This window comes from Sinohyriopsis cumingii, chromosome 1 (genome assembly GCF_028554795.1).
Source record: "Sinohyriopsis cumingii isolate HCF-2022 chromosome 1, ASM2855479v2, whole genome shotgun sequence".
Lineage (NCBI taxonomy): Eukaryota > Metazoa > Mollusca > Bivalvia > Unionida > Unionidae > Sinohyriopsis > Sinohyriopsis cumingii.
Genome location: NC_142961.1, coordinates 60692313 through 60713452, shown reverse-complemented (window position 1 = coordinate 60713452; position 21140 = coordinate 60692313). Strand labels below are relative to the sequence as shown.

At 39.1% G+C, this 21140-nt stretch overlaps 1 long non-coding RNA gene across 2 annotated transcripts in view; it reads left to right on the top strand.

The window, feature by feature from the left end:
- The window catches only part of LOC149806955 (uncharacterized), a 114793-nt gene that overhangs the window by 74735 nt on the left and 18918 nt on the right, over nucleotides 1-21140 (top strand). Inside the window, exon 1 of one of the 2 annotated variants that reach the window (XR_016421398.1) lies at nucleotides 14127-14245. The exons of the other annotated variant lie outside the window; for it this stretch is intronic. This is a non-coding gene — a long non-coding RNA (uncharacterized LOC149806955). Of the gene's footprint in view, nucleotides 1-14126; nucleotides 14246-21140 lie in introns of those variants that run through there. 2 annotated transcript variants of the gene reach the window in all.

Genomic DNA, 21140 nt, shown 5'->3' with positions numbered 1-21140 from the left:
AGTCATGTATCCAGTGTACCGAGGGGTTGCTCGACAGCGAGGACACGGTTTAGGAGATATGTTAAAATCGGCTTTTCGTTCGGTGGCCCCGGTGTTGAAACCGATGGTGACACGCGGATTGCACGCCTTGAAAGATGCGGCACTGACACAAGGTAAAGAATTTCTCCAAAATGTCATCATCGACAAACAAAATCCTAAAGAAGCCTTCATGAGGGCAGGTAAAAATGTCTTGCTGCAAACGGGTAAAGACCTTTTGGGCCGACGAGACACACCTATAAATGCCCTGCACGCTACCGAGTCAGGCATTCAGCAAGGACAAGGCAGAAAGAGACGACGAAGAAAACACCCTTTCACCAGACTTCACAGGTCTAAAGCTAGAAAGGCAAAGCAAAGAAGAACCGTCCGAGACTTAGACGTTTTCGATTATTGAGACATAGAGAAAAATGATGCACCGAGGTCTTGCGCTTGTTCCAAGTCGGAACTGGATCTGTTTGCCATGCTAACCACCATGATGACCATGCAAGAATCCCAATGGGTGGAATTTCACCCGGTCTCCTCTTTGACGGATTCTGCTCCCATCGAGTTTGACATCAAAGGACAACCCGAAGATTACATCGATCTGAATAGCAGTTACCTGTATTTGAAAGTCAAAGTGATCAAAGCGGACAACACCAATCCTGGAGCCAAAAATAGGGTAGCGCCCGTCAACAATTTCATGCATTCCTTGTTCAGCGAAGTGGACTTGTACTTGAATAACAAACTGGTCAGCAGCAGCATGGATACTTACCCGTATCGTGCCTACCTGGAAAATCTCTTGACGTACGGAAAAGAAGCCAAGAATACTCATCTGGATACTTGCGTGGTATGGAAACCTGACACGGCAGGCACGTTTAACGACACAGCCCTGACAGAAGATGGGAATGCTCACAATGTGGGGTTAACACACGTAGAAATAAAATTCTGCAAGGGCGAAGTTTAGAACTGATGGATCGTTTGCATTTGGACATGTGGTTACAAGAAAGGTGTTTGCTGAACGGAGTGGATATCCGTCTGAGACTGAATCGTAGCAGTGCCACTTTCCATTTGATGGTTGCTGGTGATACCGTTTACAAAACTTTCATTCAAGAAGCCCGACTTTACGTGCGTCGTGTGGAAGTGTTACCTAAAGTGGGAAACGACGTCAGTCAGACGTTGAGCAGAACGACCGCCAAGTATCCGATACGACGCGTAGAAGTGAAAACGTTCACCATTCCTGTTGGACAGCAATCCATGATCGAAGATCATCTGTTCCAAGGACAGTTACCCAAACGTTTGATTGTTGGTATCGTCAGGAATTCAGCTTTCAATGGAGCCTACAACGAAAATCCTTTTGAGTTTCAACACTTTGGCGTGTCCAAGATCGAAGTCAGTCGCGACGGCAAGACCTTGTGTACCCGACCCTTTGAGCCTAAGTTTGGTAACAGAAATTATTTGAGATCGTACTTGTCCCTGTACGAAGCCACCGGACAGTTAGGAACCAACACCAGTCACGGTATTACATACGAGGATTATGCAGGGGGATCTTTGTGGGCTTTCAATTTCACTCCAGACCAAGGCAGCGACGAGGGACATTTCCACCCTATAAAATCCGGCCAGATTCGTGTGGAAATTCAGTTTGCAAACCGAGACCCTGCTGATCCAACGTTGAACGTCATCCTGTATGCAGAATTTGATAATACCATAGAAATCACCAGTTTGAGAGAAGTCATTCTAGATTATTAGAAGCTATGGAAGACTGTTATCCCTCTTTACCTAGTGGAGAAACTTTGGAGATGGAATGTGATTAAACTGTGGAAGAAGAATCCCAAGACAAAGACGAAGAAGTGATCATGATGAAGTCAAGATGGCCAGAACAAGAAGCCCATTTAGTTTCCTGTTTTGCTACATTCCTGACAGATGTAATGAAAGAATTGATCAAGGAAGAGTGCTATGGATGTCACAACGATCATCCCAGTCAAATTCAACACGACAAATGTCTGATGTTGAGCCAAGAAGAAAAAAATTGGACGAATATCTGGACAAAGCTTGGGGTGTCATCGAGATAGAATTCGTGTTGAACGAGTGGTATAAAGGCTTGGACAAACATTCTTCTCCTCCATTAACGTCTTTGGAGCGCCGTCGCATCGAATCTCTCTTTGACCAGAATAAGAAGTCGGATCTAAACGCTTTTTACTTGTCAGACATTTTCAAGCAAAAGGTCAGGATCGAACTGATGACTTATCATTACCTGTGAAGAAGAAAAAAACATGGATACCTGGGAACTTTATTACCTTTTGAACCACAGTTCGTATACGGCTTCTTGGAATGCTGTCGTCTGTGCTAAAGATGAACTCCCTCATCGCAAACCTCAAGACCATCAAGCTTATGTGATCAACACGGACGACAGTCATCTCCCAGGAACCCATTGGGTAGCCGTCTACTTTCCTCAAGAAGGATGTGCGGAATATTTCGATTCGTACGGATTGCCTCCTTTGGAAGACGATATCATTGACTTTATGAGAAGAAATGCTCAGACCACCCGATTCAATAATGTGAAATTACAAGGCACAGATTCCTTGGTGTGTGGACAGTACTGTGTGTATTTTCTGTATCATCGCAGCCTGGGCTATTCCTTAGAACATTTAGTGACTCATTTTGATCCTCGTTCTTCTTCTAGAAATGATGTGAAAGTAGATCGATGGTTTTGTGACCATTATGCTTATCTTTTGTCTCAAGCTAGGAAACGTAGTGTCCATCAATGGCCTAATGACTTCCAACAATGGAAATCACAATTTCATTCACAACGTTGTCAGCCCTGTTTAAAGTGGAGTGTGAATTGAAAAAAATGTTTGGCATTTGAAAAAAAATGTTTGATGTTATATGGTTGGATTATTGTTAAAAATGTTATAGTTGTTGGTTAGTGTTAAGTGATTTTGAATAAAAAATGATGTGTTTTGAAAAAAATGCCTTTGTCTTTTTTTTGGCTATAAGAATGTTGATTCATGCTCTTTCACTTCTCTCTATCTCTCTCATGACACTCATTGAACGTTGCGGCTCGAAAACCGTAGAGGGATGTTTTCCTTCACGCCCGCGCTTTGACTTTAAGAACCGGGGTAGTTTCCAGTGTGTAACCATCCGTTGTCGACTCATCCTCCTACGAAGATGTGCTCCAAACTAGCTAAGCTAAACGAAGCCTACGTGAATTTGCATAGGGTCAGACACAGTCTGATACCGAAGCCAGAAGAGATAGAGAATGTGAGAATGTTAAAAGTCACTGAAGACCTGATAGAAGAGCTCTTCAGAGAAGAAGTGAACAGGGAGAAAGAAGAATGGACAGAGAAGTACAGACTTCAGAGACAACAGCAACAGCAACAACAACAGCAGCAGCAGCAGCAGCAGGAGCAGCAACCTGAACCTGACAGAGGCTTTGTCGATTGTCGTATCGACACCAAAGAGTTCTTCTTCTCTTTCCGAAGAAGCAGACCTATCGTCAGAAAGTCTATCCTCAGAGGACGTCGCATTCTTAGAAACTAAAAAGATTGCCATAGCAAACAAAAAAAAAACAGCCCTTTTCAGGGCTACCCAATACTCTAGAAAAGAAAAAACAATCTATTTGCCAATGTGTGTAGGTAGAGTAGTGTGAATATAAACACTAACTCTTTTTTTATAGTGTGAGGGTATGTGTTTGTGTATAGGATTGTGTGTTTGTAAGTGCTCACGTACGTTGGTGTGGATAGTAGATTAAGATCATGTCTTTTTTTTGCTGTTAGAGGTGTGGGGAGAGTAGAGTTGGGGTTTGATTGCTTTGCATATGTGGATAGTATATTGAAGTGATTAATGAAATTTTTTAGAATAGTGATGGGTAGTATAAAAAAGTGAGTGAGTGTTTCTTTTAGGTCCGCGCGTTGTTTGGTCATGATCTAGGTAAGATCAATTTTATGTTTTTAGGGGGATGTTTTCCATCACGTCCGCGCTTTCAGTATAAATTGAAACTCGTTCGGCAGTCTAGCTACCCTTGTTGATTGATCAACACCACCAGAATGAACACCAGAATTGTGAAACTGCTAGAACTCCAGATGCACATGGAATATGCCAGGCGCCTGTTGAATGAACTGGCCGCGGAGGCCATTGTCGAAGAGGGAAGGATGAGAGAGGAGGAGGAAAGAAGAAAAAAAGAAGAGGAGGAAAAGGAGAGAAGAAATTTCAGAATCCCAGAGACAGAAAATTGGGATTCTGAAACCACTTATCCCGCCTCTGCTCTTCCCTCAAAACGAGTGAAAAGAGACTGGGGAAGAAGATGTGTGTGTGGCGCCAGGCCAGGAAGGTGCCAGCATTAGATAGGTGCATCTAGAGTTCAAAAACAAACAGCCCTTTTCAGGGCTACCCAATACTCTAGAAAAGAAATAACAATCGATTTGCCATTGTGTGTATGTAGAGTAGTGTGAATATAAACACTGACTCTTTTTTATAGTGTGAGTGTATGTGTTTGTGTTTGTGTGTTTGTGTTTGTGTGTTTGTGTTTGTAAGCGCTCACGTACGTTTGTGTGAATAGTAGATTATGGGTTTGTTTATTGTTTCTTAGCGTATGTGGAGAGTATAGTTTGGGTTTTGTAACCTTTCATGTACGATTGTGTGGATAGTAGATTATGGATTTTGTTTTAATGATTTGCGTGTGTAAATAGTAGATTTGGGTTTGTTAATTGTTGCTTCACTTATGTGTATAGTATATTATATGAAATGAGAAAGTAGGGGATGTTTTCCTTCACGTCCGCGCGTTTTAAGTGATAATCGAGGTAATATCAATTTTGTTTTAGGAGGATGTTTTCCTTCACGTACGCGCTTTAACTATAAGAACCCACAAGGTTTGATGTTCGAACCATTCTACGGAATAATAAAAACGAAGATGGTGGTTGCAAGTGAGTTGTTCAACAACTTGGTACATATATACAGTTGGATAATGGATGGTATCTATGTAGTGGAGAGACTAGAAAAAGAATGGAAGATAGCAGAGTATCTGGACTACGCTAAATGCCTAAACGTAGCAAAAGAAGTGATAGCAGAAATGATAGAAGAGGAGGAAAAGAGATTGAGAGGCATGATAAATCCCACCTATGTCAGAGTGGGAAGCCTAAAGGAAGCACTTGACAATGCAAGCAAAGTCAGGTGCTTTCTTGAAAATATGTCACATGGGACAGAGTGCTCTTTTGTGGAGAAAGGCCTGGACAGACTGAAGAAAGGAGAGGAGTTGATGAGAAAAGTGATGGAGGTAGAGGTAAAGAAGATTAAAGAGAGATGGAATAAAGAAAGAAAAGATCAGGAAAACAAAAAGAAACAGGCTGATTTTGAAAGGCTCAATCAGAATTGGATCAAAGTCCAGGAAAAGTTTAGAGCCTTGGGCCATCCAGACTGGATGCCAGAGGAGAAAAAGAAGAAGAAAGGAATAATGGAAAAACTGAGGACTTGGTGGAAGAAGTGGAGGAGTTAGAAGAAGAAGAAGAAACCGAAAGGCCTTTTTCAGGGCCACTCATAGGTCTCGAAAAGAGATTGACTTTCAATTGTCTACCCTTTTTTTAAATTTTTTTAAAAAAAATCCCATGTTAAATTCCCCTTGTCCCTAGACAAGCCCAAACTCTATTCCCCATGTTCAATTCCCCTTGTCCCTAGATAGACCCACACTCTATTCCCCATGTTAATTCCCCTTGTCCCTAGATAGACCCACACTCTATTCCCCATGTTAATTCCCCTTGTCCCTTGTTACACGGGGGGAGTGAATGTCCCTCCGTATTTGGTTTTCGTTATCTAGGGGTTGACCGCCCTCGATGTTATTGCCCGGTTCGAGTAAATATAAATATAAGGGGTGAAACTTATAGGTGGGATAGATAGAGATCTGAGCAGGTATATAGAACAAACCAACACGAGCCCCCGTACATGTAAACAAACAATTTAATCAATTACATACAAACACTGTGAAAATTCGTTATATCAGGAATGTACTCTGCTTTTAGAAATTTAACTTTCACCGAAATACAAAGAAAAACACAAATAGATTAAAATAAGATAGTCGATCTGTTACTGATAGATTTAGTTCATCATAGGATCGAGTGAACAATCGAAGTCAACGTCTTGTACGATTTCATAACCTGCTCGTCCTCAGTCTGTTTTTGCTTCCTTGGATCTCGGGATGATACTTTCTACCACCCGTCTCAGGACACTCTCAAAATACTTCTTCAGAAATTAATACGTCGCAGGGTTGCGTCACAGGATTATATGTCTCACTGCACCTTTCTCTATGCTTCTCCGTATAGGTCTCAGAATAACATCACTCATCCGCTCCATACATCTCTGGAGCTATTTTCTCCCTTTTAAATAAATATAAATAGAGACAACCTAAATTTCCCGTTATTTATGAAACGGTTAATTCTTCATTATTCTCCCTCGTTATCAGATTTCACTATCAGTGCTAAACAGACGCTAAGGCTATCAATCGACTCCACATGTCCTATAATGACCCTAGTTAGTCAAATGGCTAATTCATTACGCCTTGACCTTACACATTACCACATACACAGCGAATAAATAGGATCCATCACGTCAATCAATTACTAGATCATTTCCGTCAATACACACTTATTCTTAATCATACGTGAAATCTTCTAAATTCGGCGAATTCACACAGATTCTTGTAATCATATTAACTAATGTAATGCATTAAATTCTTAGAACATAATTCTTATGCAAACAAGACGACAAATTCAAACAATTCGTCAACTTATCTAAAGAAGATTAATGTACATCTTCCTATGCATAAACTAAACACAGTTATACTTCATAAAGCAAATTATTACACGAATGTAGAAAAAAGATTCATGCAGATACAAATAAATAACTTCAGCAAAGCATTATATATGGCATCAACAAATTACATGGAATTGTCACACTACCTTTGCTGTCACGTTTCTCCCTCTAATCGGTAAATTAGTTCGTCGGTTCCTTTCGACAATCGTCTCCTTTTTGGACAACAGTTCCTTTTAACGAGAATTTCTTGCAAATTCTCGGAGTCGTAACCTTTGGGTCTCGCCTTGTAGGAAAAGCTTAGACTGATTAAAATTCGATGCGGGCGATATTAAAACCTATGAAATTTTGCGTTGGAACACGCCCTCTCATTTAACGTACCAATCAGAATCAAATATCTCTGCCGCCCTTTTCCAGAGGCGCCAAAGTCAGGGTCAACTTGACCCTGGTAGTTTGAGTAACAGAGTTTCTGCATTCTCTCAATTGTGACAACTTTACCATGAAAATGAAGTTTTCCTCGTCCTAAATTGTCCGCCTGGCTGCTGTATAAACAAATGTTTAATTAGGAACAGAATTCTCCCTCTAAAGGACATTACCGTACACGGTAGTATGGCGATATGATACGCGCTTGTCTCCATAAATCTAATTAATGGTTGTCTGGTCTCAACTAATGTATTCTTGTTAGATCGACATAAAATTTGCCACTTCACATCCCTAGATAGACCCACACTCTATTCCCCATGTTAAATTCCCATTGTCCCCAGAGTGACCCACGATTTTTCTCCATGTTAAATTTCCATTGTCCCCAGATTGACCCAAGGGGTCCTGTAATGGTAATTCCCATTGTCCCTAGGGTGCCCCCCTTCACTACTAGTGGTAAATGAGCAAGCCAAGTAGACAAGAGTAGTAACTGTACAAGCCATGTAAACAAGAGTGGTAACTGTACAAGCCAAGAAGACAAGAGTGGTAGTTGTACTAGCCGAATAGATAAGAGTGGTAAATGTACAAGCCAAGTAGACAAGAGTGGTAAATGTGCAAGCCGAGTAAACAAGGGCGATAGATGTATAAGCTAAGTAGACAAGAGTGGTAAATGTACAACCCGAGTAGACAAGAGTGGTAAATGTGCAAGCCAAGAAGACAAGAGTGGTTACTGTACAAGCCAAGTAGACAAGAATGTTCGCGGAGCTGCTGTTCCACCAATTAAAAAACGAGCAGTACATGCATATGGTTTAATATTGACAAAATATAGCATGCAACATGTGTGTGTGTGTGTGTGTGTTAGAGAGAGAGAGAGAGAGAGAGAGAGAGAGAGAGAGAGAGAGAGAGAGAGAAAGCAAGTTCTATCTGGAGGGTAGAAAAGAAGTCCAGATAGGCTATCGTTGACCAGTGACAGCGGTGATATAATAAAAGAAGACATGTATTTATGTGTATGCAACAGATAATATCGTGGAAGTAAGATGGGGGTACCAATTTAAATCCAAACCTTTAATACAGATGTGTATAACTTTTTGTAGGGCGCGACCTGGACATGTGATACGCATTTTTAAAGCTGCACATTGCCATGTAAATATGCGGATAAAACCAGATCGCAGGCCATAGGTTGCATGTGTCTGTTTAATTAATCAAGGACACGACTGTGCGAAACACCTAATAATCGGTGCAAAGCGAAACTAGTAAGTAATTCAGACCAATTGACGTTATTTATTCCATAAACAGTTAGAAGGTATGCCTCGGATGCGATAGGTCATGGGTTCGAACCCCGGCCAAATCATTCCAGAGACTTATAAATATAGTACTAACATCTGCCTCTTTAGACGCTCAGCATTAAAAGGTTCGTGTTAGGACTGGTCAGCCTGGTGTCAGGATAATGTGACTGGGTGGGACATCGTGCTATATGTCTGCGGCATGATGTCCCAGCGCTCGACATCACTATAAACTGCCACATGCAGACATGGTAGCGATTTATGACTGTAAATCACACACACACACACACACACACACACACACACACACACATTTCCTTAAAGGAGTTCAGTAATTTCCAAAGAGTTTTACTTTATTGTCCCTGAATTTCACTTTGCATCAATTAGAGTATCGTAGTTACCAGAGCGGTACCCAGAAGCGAATATCTACGGTCGCATACTCCGCCGGCAGATCAATGTAATCGTTAAAATATAAAATCAGACGATTTAACTGTGGAATCCCTTCAGTCTTGGACACTGAAATCTACTTTGACACACAATTTGACTCAAATTAGCATTGTAAAATTTTGATTTAATTCATCAATATAACGGATAAGGAACAGGTAAGAGTTTATCTCACATCAATCGACTATGGTGCACCCCCATTCAAGTGTCATTTTAAAATGTTAATATCGAGTTCAGTTCTTAAACTGGCGGACTGTGCTTTAAAGATGTGTCAGATCATCAAGACGGTATAATAATCCATCGATAATAAAGAACTCGATTCATCCTTTCAGCCCCATGCTATATGCTGAACACAAAGGTGTGTACTTGTTCATATTCCAAACTAATTTCAGATGTGTTGCCCTCCGGCTATGACTTTCAGTCTTAAGGGGTTACACTGACTACATATGACCTGGAAAGCTCAATCAGAACCATAATAATTTAATGTCTGAATTTTATTTGTCATTTCCGAAAGAAAAACCTCACCACGCAAGATTACGATACGATTGTTAACTGTATAGTGACTGTATAGGTGCCATTCACTAAACCTACAACATATTTGAACTGGTTTCAACCTTGAAACTGATGCATTCAAGGCCATCCATATTTTCCTCACTAGACTCAGAAGAGATATTTTTCATCGTATATTACAGCAAATTTAGTTTGCGCGGCTTTACTTCGGGGTCTTTTATCGATTCTGTCCATCGACGTATCCACATAACCGTTCATTACACTTTCGGTTCCGTACTATAATTCTGAAACGTCTAGTAATTGTTTGATAAACGTTTAACTAGTCATATATCACGAGTAGACGGTGTATTAATGTTCTTATTTGGGTCCTAAAATCGAAAATCACACCATCAAGGTCAGATTACAGAGTTCATGCTGTAAGTTTTGAATCAGTGGAGATTGTTAAAGAAAAACACTTTAAAATTTAAACAGGCATCATTACAAGATATTGTGGTGCATGGCTTGAGGTTAGAGGTCATATAAAGGTCAAGTTTTATGGTAAGAATGGTAAGAGACCACCTTCCGTATCAAAATTGTCACTTATCGCTGTCTGAAGACACTTCGGTAAAAAATATGACCTAGAAAAGTCCTAGATGCACATCAAGATTGTAGAGTATGTCTCGCATTGCAGTTAGGTCCCACGTTTAGATCAAGATTATAGGGTATGTCTCGCATTGCATTTAGTTCCCAAGTTTAGATCAAGATCACATGAAGGTAATGTTTAAAATTCTGTAGCTGTGGTTCCTTATCAGTTGAGTTATTCAATGGTATCCAAGCATGCCATTGTTATTAATATCCAAAGTAGGTCAGTCATCGCTTACATAGAAAATTTGTAAATTCTTGTGATGGGTCATAGTTTGTCAATATGTACAACACCAATTACACAGTAAACACTTTCTATCAAGACCACGAAAGTGATCAGTTTCACACTTTTATGTTCACTTCAACTTGAAATTCTTGAATTCTCTTCTTATTCGGAGATTTTACTCTACGAGTCTGCCTAATTGTCTTGTATCACGCATGCCTTGATCTGCTTTAGCTTACTAAAAGCCTGTTCTTCTTCAATTTCTATAACTCAGTCTCTTTATTAGTTTGTGGAGGGGAGTGAGTACTTTTTATTTCCATACTATGTTTGCGGTTGTGTTTTTAACCTTTTCATGTGTTGAAGTTAAAAAACAACGACAGCAACAACAAAAAACAAAAACAACCTGACCCCCAAAACAAAACCCAATTATAATAATGCAAAAGATACTTGACAGTAGAGGAAAACATAGTACAATCGACGAAAATGTGTGTGTGTGTGTGTGTGTGTGTGCGAATTAGATTTTAATCGAGAGCTTTAATGATTTTATTCACAACGCACATAGTGCATCAGGTTATAGTGATTTTGAGCACTGGGGCATCATGCCGCAGACATGTATCATGATGTCACACTCAGTCACATTATCCTGACACAGGCAGATCAGTCTCAACACTAACCTCTTACTGTTGAGCACCAAATACCATTTTAAAAGTCTTTGGTATGACTCAGCCGGGGTTCAAGTCTGCGACCTTCCGCATCCGAGGCGGACGCTCTAACCACTAGGCCACCGGAGTGGTGCCAAGGAAATGATAACAAGTAACAAAACGAAATTTGTATTTCGGTGACTCATATCACAAAAATCGATATATCATTAACAAATAATATAAGTGTAAACTATGAGCAACATATGGGTGAGAAACACAACACAAATAGGGGTAATAATTACAGGTCCAAAAATTAGAGAACGTAACAATTCACCTGAGACACATTATTTAATTCAGATCAATCAATTCTTGTCCATCCACCATCTGTAATTTAGTGCAAATATAGTTGTATTTATCTCCAACTACTGAAAAAGTGAGACATTATCTATTTTAACCTGAAAAGACGTATACGGTAGATCACCCAGCCACCTTTAGTGAAAAGAATAACAAAATGTCCTGTTTGAACGTTCTCAGTACCAATGTTTTATTATAGATCAAAATGCTGTCATGTGCAGGTTATTACTGCACCATGTGAACTCCATACCACATACTCTTAATTCAGATGGCCATACTGTTAAAAATAAATCACATCCTGACACACGGAACAACGGACTACTGTTGAAAATAACTACCATTTTGACATACGGAACAACAGGCTGCTGTTAAGAATAACTTCCATCATTACACACTAAACAACAGGCTGCTGTTAAAAATAACTGCCATCATGACACACGGAACAACCGGCTGCTGTTGAAAGTAACTACCATCATTACGCACTCAACAACCGGCTGCTGTTGAAAGGAACTACCATCATGACATATTGGATAACCAGCTGCTATTAAAATTAAGCACCATCATCACATACGAAACAACGAGCTGCTTTAAAGCGAACTCCACTCCTCTCGCTAATGACCGATATTCTACTAACCTCCATATACACGGTAGAGCGGTAGATGGTGTTTCTGAGTGAAGCGTAGTTAAAAAGAAATCATTCATTCTAGGGAGTCGGTCTTTCAATTTAGCGTGAGTTGGTATCGTTTCTTAACCTCTATGATCAAACATAATGTAAACGTGCAGACTCGATTACAATTGTGCCGGTTTGACAAGCTCATATTAGCTTACTCGGCAAGTGCTTGGTACTTAATGCGCAAACGTTCTACACAAGTTTTATTTGCCTTTATATCATTATTAATGGAAAGCGATATGTATGTATGTATGTATGTATGTATGCACACACACACGCACACACACACACCAGGACTGAAATACGGAACTTTACAAGTATCATATATTCCTTGCAGACGATTTCTGTCGTTTGCATTATACATCTTTTATTTTGTCTAAACAACAAAAAGTGCTTCCCGATAAAATTCTTAAAGCAATTCCTAAAAGTGTATAATTAAAAGAGTTACACACAATCATTCTCAAAATGAAAATAATTGCAAACATTTCACTCTACAAACAATTGCCCATGCACGGGAATTTGCCGTCATGGGTCAATGCCTTTGCTCGAGAGATACACATACATGAAGAATAGTGGGGATGAGTTTGTCAGCCTATTTATGTATGACAACTCCCCAAAAATAAGGTATAGTTCACATATTGTGTATTTGTACTTTCTGAGCTGGTGGTTTTTTATTTTTGTTTTAAAAATTCTATGCGAATATTTTCCTCTGTATTTCATACTAATCAACGATGTCATATTTGAGTCCTTGTCAATATCCTCTGTGACATTTGAAATCCTAGTTTTCGATATCCTTATCATGCCAAGTGTCTATGAGTCTTACGGAGGATTCTCTCTCTCTCTCTCTCTCTCTCTCACACACACACACACACACACACACACACACACACAAAGTGACTTTACAAATTTCCGAGATGGGACAGTATAGGGTCTGGAACCTATCAATAGCTGTGGCACTTCGAGAAATATAGCTCGGGCCTCTTGAATTTGAATGTACTGTGCCTGTCAACTAACATTGATCCATAAGAATGAACATATCGTATATGAAAATGCACATCTGTTCAAATAAGAGAAGAGGAAGAATCAACATAAATAGTGTAACAACAGTTTCAGATTTTTGTTGCTCATAAGGTCAAACCCTTCCTCCACCCCAACACCATAACGTTGTCCTCACATCATGCACATATGCCTACACGTGAAAGTTACCCACAGACGCCAGTACAAGAGAAAAATCATGTGGGGTAGAAGACTTCAACCTAGATTAGTAACCAAACAAACCCGTGATTATCATAATCTGAATACATGGTCTACAGGTGCGGGACGAGTAACATCCACTGACCAATTTAATGATTTGCATCAATGCTTGCGTGACCATTATTAAAGGCAAAATCTTTGAATATGAGTGCAGGAACTAATATTGGGAATGTATTACAGACCCAACATTGCACATGAGTATAGTTTCCAGTATCCGTGCAGCTGTCCTTTTAAACTGATCAATATTTTCATTCACTCTTAATGTTAACTGTCTGTCTTCTTTGCCAGTATAGCGGACACTGACTCATGTATTCGAATGTTTTGCGTGTGCCATTCTAATATCAAAAGCAAAATTAGACTTAATCAAGGAATATACAATTCTGGCGTTCTAATTATGTCAAAGCGAAATTGTATATGTCTTGTCTTTATGCAAGGATTAGCCAAACTGATTATCAACGATTTAAAAAAAAATACTCAAATTATTGACTGGTGCTTCAAGTATTATTCGTTTATTCGTTATCTTTCAATGTGTTCAAAGTTACCTAGTCAATTACTTTGTTATAATGCTGATCAGGGTTTATCAGATTCGACTCACAGTCGCAAAAAAATAAAAATATTTTTCATAATATTTGAGGAAGCGTCGACGCTTGAGTTGGTTATACATGAGGAATTAAAGTCATTCTGACAATGTAAGGTCGATGTCATTTATAAGTATGAGAAACATAATTTGTTTACGCGCAACAATCCTCAGAGTTTTCTCGTCTGTCGTTTAACATGCTAAGGGCTTATACGGGGTTGCATTCAGACGTTAGTAATAAACAGACTGCCTACGTCGATTAGCTGTAAGAACTTCACCTATAACAGCTTACGATCGTTGCCGTGCCAATAACCTCAAATGAACCGAATCATGAGTACAAGCCGAGCGGAGATGTTAGATTCATCTGAATAATATTTTGAAGGGATTTATGATTACATCTAATGCTGGCATCATATTACAAAACATATGGAGTTACAGGTAAGATTAAATCGCTATTTCGCTTAAATGCGTCATACAGGTTTGTCAAAGATGCTGTATGAGTTTTCACATTCGTATCGAGAGATACATTAATTGACTTAGGGATTATCATGGAATAGTAAAGACGTAAACTTGGCGAGGAATACAACAAAAAGCGCAAAACGTCATTACAACTGTACATGACAGAAAGACTTGATTTTATTATAAAATGACAGTCGTAGGTGGATATGTGATACCCGTGCTTTTTGTCAACCCGAGAAAACCCGTTTACATTGCATATTACAAATAGCATGGCATATCACGGAACTGGTATTGGCGATGTTGTTCATGGATTGTTTACAGGCACAACAAAGGTGTAATCTGGCCTTGTATTCACGCGCTGCACCGACCACTAAACGAATTACAATGCGAGTAGTTGATAGCATCAAACACGTTGCTGTGCATAGGAAGAAACATTTTGGACTGCAGGCGATTTAGTCGACAGTTAAAAAGGTCACCCTTGGTTAGTAAAATCATTAATGAAGCCGCTCAACAATATTTAGGTGACTCCACTATTGCAAATTTGACACTGGTAAGATGGTTATGATTGTCCCGTAAGATGTATTTGACAAAACCACTAAGGTATAAAAAACGGACGAATTGAAAGATGCATTTAATCCGGCGTTTGACATGGTCGCGCATGTATTGGCAGATCCAACGCACAATATTTTGAGCATTATTCGTACCTGGCTAATGTATCTGATCATCCAAATAAAGAATAACAAGTGTTTGATATGAATTTTTACACTGTTCTCTAAGAAAATAAAGTATTCATTCAATTTTGCCAAACGTGTTGGTTTTCTCTGTTCTTTGTTACATAGTATAAACGCATATAATTGTAAGAGTGTGCGGGTCTCTCAATGATATATTTTGGAGATAATTTTCGAGACTGATTACACAATCATGTTAACCCATAAGGACAATGCCAACTATACATTTTGGCAAGATGCAGGTACAGCGCATGGATTAAGTTGTGTTGTCAACATTAACATTGTGGATACCTGCGGTAATCCCTTCACTGGCCATAAAAGACAGCTTGTTTTCGTTTATGCGGTCCGGAACAACGTCAGTGCTGTCTGTTCTCGCGAACACAACCGACGCATTCCAAAAAACGATTTTCAGGGACAGTTAATATGGGAAAAAGTGCCCAACATGGTCTGTGTGTACCTGTAACGTCGCCCTCTCAGTAAGAGGAACGGGTAATTGGATTAGGTTGGCGTTATCTAGGAAATGACCTCCTTCGATTTTATAGCCCGGTGGTAGTTGACAGATAAAATATCAACAGAGAACTGAGCAAGACTATTGGGAAGAAATAATGCAATAGGAATCCCCTTAGACAAGAAAAACAATTAATCAAACAAATTAGTAGCGGCAATTCCAATTAAACATCAGCTATGTCAACAGAATTTAATAGTAGTGTTTAATTTGGATTTATTTCATCATAAAAACGAGTGGTGAAAAGAGCGCAATATCCACAACTGATTGCATTACCTTCCTTCCTTGACCGTGCATCAGTGTCCTCTTATTTTCTTGAGCCTTCCTATTCCGAACGCTTCATCACTTTCTGGACTTCTTAGTCCTTTTTTTCTGAACTCGTCACTTCCTTTTGGACTTCCTTCTTCGGACTGTCCCGTCTCTCCCTAGAAAGCTGTTCATTATAGGACAAAATTACCCCTAATTCTCTATATGTACCACTTTCTATAAGTACATAAAATCCCTCACTTACGTTGCTCAGAAGCATACTAGCTATTAATTAACATAAGAGCGAGGTATCTAACATTACCGTATCTCTTTACTTGCGCTACCACATGCTCGATTACTATTGCATAGAATTAAAAAATTCTAGTTCACAGCAATCCCTAACATACAAGATTATTTAAACATTACAAAATCAGATATAAATATGTGATTATCGTTAATTTACGATAATTAGTATCGTCCTAACAAACAAAGGAAATTATTTCATATAACCCTATGAAATCCTACAAATATAAAACTTTTGATCGCATGCAATCCGTCAGTTCTATCAATGAATTAGTGACTGTAAAATTAAAAAGATAGCATTGCATAACAACTCTAGCGTCAACAGATTTCCATGAAATTGAATAAACTATACATACTATGGATCATAGTCATATCAAACATATTTGCACAAAACAAACAATCACAAACAGAAAATTACGTGGAAAATTAAAATTGCGTACCTTAATGCAGTTCTCTTTCAGAAATGGTGCGTCCTAGCAATAAACCTTGTCTTCTCTTACAACACAGCCACCTGGTCCCATTTTCTTGTCTAATGAGGAAAGCACTATTCTTTTACGCTTCCTCGGATGCAAACTACTCCTCTCTCATGAAATTTAAGATTAAAGAATTTCGACCAAGGTCGTCACTTTAAATTCACATTACTTTCAAAGTGTACGCCTTAATTTACTCTGGCCAATCGTAAGCAGCGGTTCCTACATTTTCCCCAAGATAATCATTTTTTGTCGTCAGATGAAGATAGCCTAGAATCTCTGAACTACGGTGCATATCAATTTCCCTTTGAAAATGATAATTTGACATGGGTTCCTATCAAGCAGTCTTGGTTGGTAGCTCAAATGTTTACTTTCTCAGGACAGCGTTGCAATGCCCTGGTTAAATGGCACTGAGTCATAAATGCCAGCCTTGCATGTTTTAACACGGGGAAGAAAAGAAGAAAGGTCGAAGCGACTCATCAGAAAGACTTTTCTGGCATAATGTGATAAAATTTTAATGCTCAATGCATTCAAATTTAAGGTTCAATACTATTCAAAATTCGACACGTTACAGCATTAAAACACGTGTTCGTAGCGTTTCAACTATGAATCGAGAACATAAATAGCACAAAAAAGCTTTGTTTTTCGATGAGCTTGGAGTGTCTGCGGTTTCTTCGCGGTCATCAGGAGCCCGCTCAAGATGTGTTGCGTTACTTTGGCGACAATCTAGCTGGATGTGCATATCACAAGCTATGGTTGTACCTAGACCAACATGAAAACGTTGACATGGGTCTGCAAATGTCCCAGCATGGCCGAATGACGGGCCTTGATGCACCTTTAGAAAAACCGTAACATAGCAATTAAACCGGTTACGTTTTCAAATAGTAATGTTCTATGACCAAGAAAGGCTGTCCTTAGCCCAAAGCACAGTCCCTGTCCTAAGGCGAGGTGAACGAGGCAACCGCCTTTGGTCCCGCACTTTCATGAAATCAACACCGCCATGCAATTATTTTTGCTTGAGGCCCCGCTCATCGCTCTTACTGACTTGGGTCCCGCACATCCTCGGGCCAGGCCTGCCAAAGTAGCATGCACAAATAAAAGATTGGCAGCATTGACACAGCTTGCTAATTTTCATTTTACTTCAAGGCGTAATAACATTACCATTCCATCTTTACAGGCTATTTTACTAGACTGATGCATTCACGATGCAAACATATTTTGGAGCAAGAACAAAATAATATTAACGTCTGCAAAATGTCTCGGAAGCATGACTATCATTGCGATTTCCAGGGATTATGTAGCATAATGTTAAGTAAATAAATATATATCTGGGTGCTTGGAAATAACAATTTGTCACACATATATCTATATATCTGAATACTCAAATATGAATGCGTTGTGGAGATCCTTGGAAGGTTTCTTGGAGCATCAGACTATGGTATACATTAATTAACATGTAGATAAGTGTAAAATTTTCTAATCGTTCAGGATATTGGTCATCGATGTTACACAACCATAACTACAACTCTTTACCGTATTAAAATTTCACTGTCAGATACAAAAGTTTAAAATGACGAGTAACACAGAACAAAAGAAAACGATCGATAAGTTTGTTTATCTAGACAACTGTGAGAGCGTAGCTTGTCTAAGGTAGTAGTGGACGGTTTTAGCCGTGTGCAGGATTCCCAATTACATCGGTTAATACAAGCTGTCAATCAAAGCTTGATGGTACCTTTAAAGTCTCATTCTTGGTCGCTGATTTAGTGGACATTTATGTTCATGCGGTGAGTGGTGCTGTTTCCGTACACATATAACAACCAGAATTTTTAACTTCTGATAGAGAATCCGACAATTAACCTCCGTTCTTTGTATATCGGTTGTGGTATCAGTTGTCAGAATCATACGATCCGGGTCTAGAGAAAGGGGTTGGGACAAACAAATCTATGGTCACCTGTAGAGAAGATAATTGAATGGAAATGCAACTCCTATTTGTGCAAGTATCAGATATCAAAATGTCTAAAGATGAGCGGGAAGTCTAGCTCAAAGCTTCTGATTTCGAGCGCTTTGTGTCTATGACTTCGCATGAATAGGAAGAAAGGATTTAAATAAATGACAGCATAAACGTCACGAAGAGAATGTCTTGGATTGTCAAACGTCTAAGATTTACTTCGAATAAAGCTAAAGATCAACTTTATTTAGGAGACATCTTTGTCAAGAACTCAGTCGAGAATCAAGTTATACCTGTTGCATTTTTTGTTGTTGTTCCAACAGCGTACACTTATTATAAAGTTTCTTTGACTTGCTGTGCCTTGCTTTGTTTGTTCATATGTTTAATGTAGTGAAACTAAAATCACTCTATCTGATATTAATAACATATCCCCGCCAAGAAAAGCAGAAAATTGTTTGCTTAAAACTATTTATATTGCAAATAAGAAATTATTCCATTTTTGATGTGCAATAATATAAATAGTTTATTCAGAGTTTACACTTTCAGGTTTTTCTTCCTCCAGATATGTTAGTATTAGATCGTGTGATGTTTTCACCGTAACAAAACTTTATGTAAATACGTATTTTGATTACCATTTTGTGCTTGTAATTGTTGTAATTTGTTATTTGTATTGGAAAAGGTCCAAAAGATTTCGAAAGACTTAATCATACTTCAGTTCTGTAGAACTGTTCATAATGAAAAGCGGCAAAAACGATCTACGAACATACGGTGTATATATATCTTTTCTCTAACCATCACTAAAACAAGACCAGAGCGATAGAGCAGGCAGTTGTGTAGCTGGTGCTTGGTACTGTAAGCAACACTGGTTTTAGCTTTTGTGAAGATTTCAGCTTTTTTTTTACATAAAATTGTATAACCCTTACTTGGTGTTTGTATGTCCTTTGAACCCGAATGTAACATGTTGGTGCCAGCGGAGGGATTCCAATAAGTATGTGTGAATTGTTTGGGATTGTTTAATACGTTAGAATTGTATTCGGCAATTCTGGAAGCTATGAATTCAGCGCATCTGTGTGTGATACTATCAGTGACTGGTTGTAATGCGTGTATAAATTATAGTTATTGATTGCTAAGTGCAAAATGTGCATCATTGAAACGAGTGTTCGCGTAAATGCCCAGAAATTCATGGAAAAGAAAAACTAGTCCAGTGGCTGCTAATACAGTGATAAAACTTACAGTACATACATATAGTTTGTCAGTATGTCGGTTGCTGATGACGTCGAAGTTGAGGGAGCAACGGTTGATTCAGGACGACCACGAAGAAAAGCAGCAGCACAGAATTCAGTGGAATTTACAGACACTGAGATTCCGGAGTATGAAGAGGAACCTAACATTGAGCACAAGCAACCACCCAAGGAAAGAAAGCGAAAACATGGAGCAAAGAAGAATGCAAGATAATTGGAGGTAATACAGAATGGGAAATGGAAAGAGAAAAATTAAGATTAGAAATGAAGCGATTGTAAATTCAGTTTGAAGGAGTAAAACATATAGAAAACGCGACGAAGAAACATCTTCAATGCCATTTAAAGTAAAGCTTCATGCATATGACCATGAACGAAGAGAAGATACTGTGACTTTCCTAGAAGAGTTTAAATCAATTTCAAAACATGCTAAGTGGTCTGAGGAGTTGAAAGAATTACAGCTAAAAACTCCTTTGACAGGTGAGTCTAGATATTTTGCAACTCAAGCTTTCGGCTATTACCTGGAACTCAGGAAAGGACTGATTGATCGCTTTGGAGGAGACCGCGTGAACATTTCACTGCTTTGGTGAGCATGAAGAAGGAAAACACCGAGACGTATCGTGGACTGATGTTAAGGTTTAATCAGCACATAAAGTGTTTCTTGGATGATCGCGACCCAATTATTTGTCTTCGTGAGGAATTTTTCTTGAAAACCTTGCCACAAGATCAAGAACAATGGATTAGTAGTACAAAGGCTCTAGTCCAGTTGTAGAGGCTGCAGAAGATTATATTTCCAACAATGTACAACAGCAATGGCAGAGAAATAAGTTTCGTCAAAATATAAATGTAAATAGTAACAAGACGAATATTCCGAATGTACAGCAGCAAGCGAAACTAACATCGACGAATGACCAGTCTAAACATAAGAATGGGCAGTGTTATCGATGCAAGCAATGGGGAAATATTGCGAGGTATAATCCATAAGATAACATGCAACATCGTAGCAACCCAGCCACTTGTTTTGTTAAGCCAACAGTTGGTGAACAGCCTGTTTCGGAAACATGATGTGTAAATGAACGCGAGATCATGTTTGTCAGGGACACTGGCTCCGATATGACCTTGACAAGACAAGATCTCGTTGACGAGAGTTGCAAGCTGGAGGGACACACAGTTACATTAGACACAGCATTGGGTCATCCATTTACCGCACAGTTGGCTGTGGTAAATATCGACACTACGCATTATAAGGGACCAGAGCAAGTGGGTCTTGTTTCAAATTTAGCCGCTGAAGCCCTATTTGGGATGGATATACTTAGCAAGAAAGGATCATTTGCTGTCACCAGGTCGATGGTAAGATGACTCGACGATGAAAGGACTGTGGAAAATACTGACCAATGTGAGGATGAGGATAAGAATGAAGTTGTCAACAACAGCAC